The sequence below is a fragment of the Gossypium hirsutum genome, chromosome A06 (assembly GCF_007990345.1).
Source record: "Gossypium hirsutum isolate 1008001.06 chromosome A06, Gossypium_hirsutum_v2.1, whole genome shotgun sequence".
In the NCBI taxonomy this organism is placed as follows: Eukaryota; Viridiplantae; Streptophyta; class Magnoliopsida; order Malvales; family Malvaceae; genus Gossypium; species Gossypium hirsutum.
The window spans coordinates 21501585-21507068 of NC_053429.1; the positions used below are offsets into that span (position 1 = coordinate 21501585).

The 5484-nt window shown below is 35.2% G+C and overlaps 1 non-coding gene across 1 annotated transcript; it reads left to right on the forward strand.

Annotated features, from left to right (window-relative positions):
• The first annotated feature begins 445 nt into the window (after positions 1-445).
• On the forward strand, positions 446-552 carry LOC121231706 (small nucleolar RNA R71). Its single transcript, XR_005929761.1, has one exon. It is a non-coding gene; the product is annotated as a small nucleolar RNA R71 (small nucleolar RNA).
• The last annotated feature ends 4932 nt before the right edge of the window (positions 553-5484 follow it).

Here is a 5484-nt window from a genome sequence, read left to right on the forward strand (position 1 = left end):
GTGGTTCCTTTATCCTGCATTGTAAGTGTTGCTATAGGGATTATTTTGAGGTCGAGGATTATTACCCATATAATTTAATTGCTCGTTTTCCATGTTGCAGTCATAAGGTGGGTATTCTAAATTGCTTGTTCCTCCTTCACTTGTATTGCATTACATTACTGGGTGAACCTGTGAAGAACCAAGAAAACCTTCAATTTTTCTATTCAAAAGTTCTACCTGATTAGAGAGCATGGTGACCGAATCGACGTTAAAAACACCGACTGCTTTTGTTGGCTTTGTCCTTATGACTTGCCACTGATAATTATTCAGTGACATCTCTTTTATAAATTCATAAGCATCCCCAGGTGTCTTATTATTGATAGTCCCACTAGTGGCTGCGTCAACCATCTGTTTATTTGAAGGATTCAGGCTATTGTGAAAAGTTTGAACCTGTAGCCAGAGTGGTAACCCATGGTGAGGGAACCTTCTCAACAGGTCCTTGTATCTCTCCCATGCATCATATAGTGCTTCTAAATCCATCTATACAAAAGAAGAGATATCATTCCTTAATTTAGCTGTTTTAGCCAATGGAAAATATTTTAGTAAAAAAACTTTTCGGTCATTTGTTCCCAAGTAGTGATTGACCCTCGTGGTAACGAGTTCAACCACTGTTTAGCCTTATTCCTTAATGAAAAGGGAAATAACCGAAGGCGTATGGCGTCGTCAGAAACACCATTGATTTTAAGTGTGTCGCAAAACTCCAGAAAATTCACCAAGTGGGTGTTTGGATCCTCAAACATCAAACAATCAAACTGAACAAATTGATGTATCATTTGAATCGTGTTAGGTTTCTATTCAAAATTAATTGCAGCAATAGCAGGCCTAACTATACTTGACTTAGTTCCTGTTAATTTCAGTTTACCATAATCATACATAGTGCGTAGAGCATGATTCTGATTTACTGGATCAGCGACAATCGCAGGAGGTAGCGAATTTTCTTGATTTTCAGTCATCTCCTCGGTTGTGGTTTGAATATCGTCCTTTTGCTCTTCCTCTGTGTATCTTAAGCTTCGCCTTATTTCTCTTCGGTTTCTGCGACCTGTTCGATCGATCTCCTTATCAAAAAGCAATGGTCCTGACGGGTTTCTTCTAGCCATAAACTAGAAAAACCTGTTAGAAAATAAAAGAAAAGTTAGAAAAGTGGAACTAAACTAAACTAAAAAAATTGCAATAAAAGTAAAATGGCTAAAGAATAAAAATTAAGTGTTCCTAATATCTTAAGTTCCCCGGTAACAGCGCCAAAAACTTGATACGTGATATTTGCAATAGGTTTTAAAAATTTATAATTAATCGTTCTTGAAACCAACTATTATCACGATAAAGGCAAGTGTACCTATCGAATAGTAATATAGCTTTAGCAAGACCGGATTGTCGAATCCAAAGGAACCAAGAGTACTAGTAATTACTTTCTTTTTATTATCTAGCCTAAAAATTAAGGGATTTGTTTATCTAAATTAATTAACTAAACTAAGGGTGCACAGAGAGAAAATTGGGGAAAAGCTTTTGGGAAAACTCGATTGATTAAGACAATACCCAAGGAAAAATCCACCTAGACTTCACTTGTTATTTAACTCTGAATCAGGCGATTTATTCATTTGACTTGATTCGTAGAAATCCCTAAGTTATATTATTATCTCTCTCGAGACTAATAACATCTAACCCTAGGTTGATTAATTGAAATCTTTTTCTAATTAACACCCTAGTGTTGCATTAACTCGATCTATGGACTACCTTATTAGGTTTCACCCTAATCCGAAAAAATCTTGTCACCCTATCTCTAGGCGTGCAATCAACTCCGCTTAATTACGACAAATTTACTCTTTGACAGAGACTTTTCCTCCTCTAAATAAGCACATTAACTTGAATCAATATCTTGGAATATTAAAACAAGAATTAAGAACACATAATTAAGAACAAGTCAAATATTTATCATACAATTCAGATAATAATAACAAGATCCATCTTAGGTTTCACTCCCCTTAGGTATTTAGGGGGTTTAGTTCATAATTATGAAAGAAAACATCTCAAAAGAATAAAGATAACAAAACATAAAGAAAACCCAAAACTCCTGAAGGAAATTGAAGGGAGATCTTCAGTCTTAACGATGAATCTAGCTTCTGAGATGGATCAATCGGCTTTCCATGAGTAATTCCTGCCTCCAACTCTGTGTGTTCTCTTCTAAGTGCCTCCTCAGGTGTTTAAATAGGATTTAGAATGCCTAAGAGCCCTCAAAAGTTACCTTTTCTGAATAGAACTATACTTGGGCTCGATAGGGACATGCTTGTGTGACACGCCCGTGTGCGATTGCTTCAGACCGTGGCCAAGGCTGTTAAATAGGCACGGGCGTATGGTCTACCCGTGTAAGCCGTGCTTCGGTTCTGTCCAATGGACACGTTCATGTGGATTACCCGTGTGAGGAAGTCCAGGCCGTGTTGAATTCCCATGTTGGTCCATTTTCTCTGTTTTCAGCCCGTTTCTCACTCTTTTTACTCTCCTATGCTCACCTAAGTATAAAACATGAAACTAAAGCTAAAGGATTAGGAGCATCAAATTCACCAAATCTAAGGAGAAATCATCCATAAATGTGCTAAGCATGGGATAAAAATATGTATAAATTACGGTTTATCACATACTCACAATTTCAAAAGCCTATGTGTCACAATGTAATTTCATATACCTATATTAATTATGTAACCGAATATACCACATTATATACCATATTATATATGCACATATTTAAGGATTATTCCTAGTATACAAGTTATTCATTCACAAGGCCAAATACACATATCACATACACATATTTTCTTCATTTTCATCTTACATGATTTACAACAAATAACCAAGGTACTTATTCACCTTACCTCAAATAGGAAACAAATTAATTCATACCTAGCATATAACTCGTTTTACACTTTCAAACTCAATTTACCTTTTCCCGATGAACTATTTGGAATTGGATAGGACACTCGGATAATCACACATATCGGACAATGCCAACGTCCCAGACGTGGTCTTACATGTAGTCACATATTGATGCCACTGTCCCAGACAGGGTCTTATTCATACACATATATCAGAATCATATATCGATGCCATTTTCTTTCTGATATATCGATGCCATTTTCTTACTCGCACACATATATCAGAATCCTATGTCATGACATATGTATCCTAGCTATTCCTCAGTTTCATACAAGGCTTTCGGACGTTGTAACTCGGTCAAAACGAATTTGGAAACATAGTATTCAAGCTTATTCAAATTCGGCCAATGCGTAATTAAAATCACACATTTCATTTCAGCAAGTATAATTTTCACATAATTATAATTAAATACGTCTATTTGCTTATAAACTTACCTCGGACGATACAAAACGGAACAGGGCAGCCAGTCGACAACTTTCATCTTCCCTCGATCCAAATCAGATTTCTTTGGTTCTTGATCTGAATATATTCAAATTAAGCTCATTCAAACATATTTTCATTCAATTTAATCCAAAAACACATAAATGGGTAAATTACCATTTTACCCCTAACATTTACACTTTTTACAATTTAGTCCTTATTGCACAAAACACAAAATATACAAAATTTCAATATACCCATGTTGGGCCGAATTTTACCCATGCTCATATAAGTCCATACATTTCATTTATTTCACATTTTAGTCCCTTAAATTATTATTTTTATAATTTAGTCCTAATTACTCAAAATAGTCAAAAACTCCAATACAAAACATGTTAATCTAAAACATATCTTTCATATTTCATCATCAAACAACAAAAATCACAAGCTCTCAACAATGGCATAACTCAAAATATTCACCAAAATAAAAAAAATTAAGCATGGGTTTTGTAGTACTCAAAGCAACGATCTCAAAAACGTAAAAATTATCAAAAACCGGACAAAAACGAACCTTGATTGAGCTTGAGTAAGTGCCGAACCCTAGCTTCTTTTCTTTTTTCCTTTCTTTTATTTAGTTTCAACAATGAATAAATAATATGAACATGGCCTTCTTTTTTTTATGTTTTATGTTATAATATATATTTTATTAACTTATAATTTAATTTACTTATTTAACCATACTAAAATTATAACAAAACTATATAATATATGTCCACTACTGTCCATTTAATATGTCAATGGGCTATTTACCACTTAAGGGCTTCCATTTATAAAGCCAATAGCAATTCGGCCCTTTATACATTAAACTACCAATTTTTTAAATTTACGCGATTAAGTCCTTTTATTTAATCGGATACTCAAACGATAAAATTAAAGCACAAAAAATTCACACATACAAGTTCACACATAATAAACACAGAAAATAATTTTTAAATATTTTTCTAACCCAGATTCATGGTCCCAAAACCAACGTTCCGATTAGGGTCTAAATCGGGTTGTTACATCGCACTTCTCTGTCCATTCGAACTTAACATCCTTTTGCAATAACCTCGTCATTGGGGTGGCTATCATCGAAAATCCTTTCACAAACCGCCTGTAATAACCTGCTAAACCCAAAAAGCTCCTAACTTCGATTACGTTCCTCAGTAGCTTCCATTCGACAATAGCAGAAATCTTATTGGGATCAACTCGTATACCATCTCCTGAAACACTGTGGCCTAAAAATCCAACCTCTTGGAGCCAAAACTCGCTTTTACTAAACTTGGCATATAGCTGTTTATCCCTTAGAGTCTATAAAATAGTTCTCAAATGCTCGGCATGCTCTGCCTAATTTCTAGAATAAATCAAAATTTCATCGATAAACACCACAACAAACATATCTCAATATGGCCGAAAAATTTGGTTCATTAAATCCATAAACACGGCAGGAGCATTCATTAGTCCAAATGGCATAACAAGGAACTCATAGTGGTTGTACCTCATTCTAAAGGCAGTCTTAGGCACATCAGACTCTTTCACTCTTAACTGGTAGTATCCAGACCTCAAGTCTATCTTAGAGAACCACGTCGCTCCCTTTAGCTGATCAAACAAGTCATCAATCCTTGGAAGAGGATACTTATTTTTTATTGTCACCTTATTGAGTTGTCGGTAATCAATGCATAATCTTATAGAGCCATCCTTCTTTTTCACGAATAGTATGGGAGCACCCCACGGCGAAAAGCTTTGTCTCGCAAAACCTTTGTCGGTCAGCTCTTGCAACTGTGACTTCAATTCTTTCAGTTCAGTTGGGGCCATTCTATATGGGGAAATAGAGATGGGTGTCGTTCCTGGCATTAGCTCAATACTGAATTCAACTTCTCTAACTAGAGGTAAACCCAGTAATTACTCCGAAAATACATCCACAAACTTGCACACAACCGGAATTGATTCAATTTTCAATTCGGATTCTTTTGTATTCAATATGTATGCCAAATAAGCTTCATACCCTTTTCTTATATATCTCTGAGCAACCGTCGAAGATATCATTATTGGCAACTTATC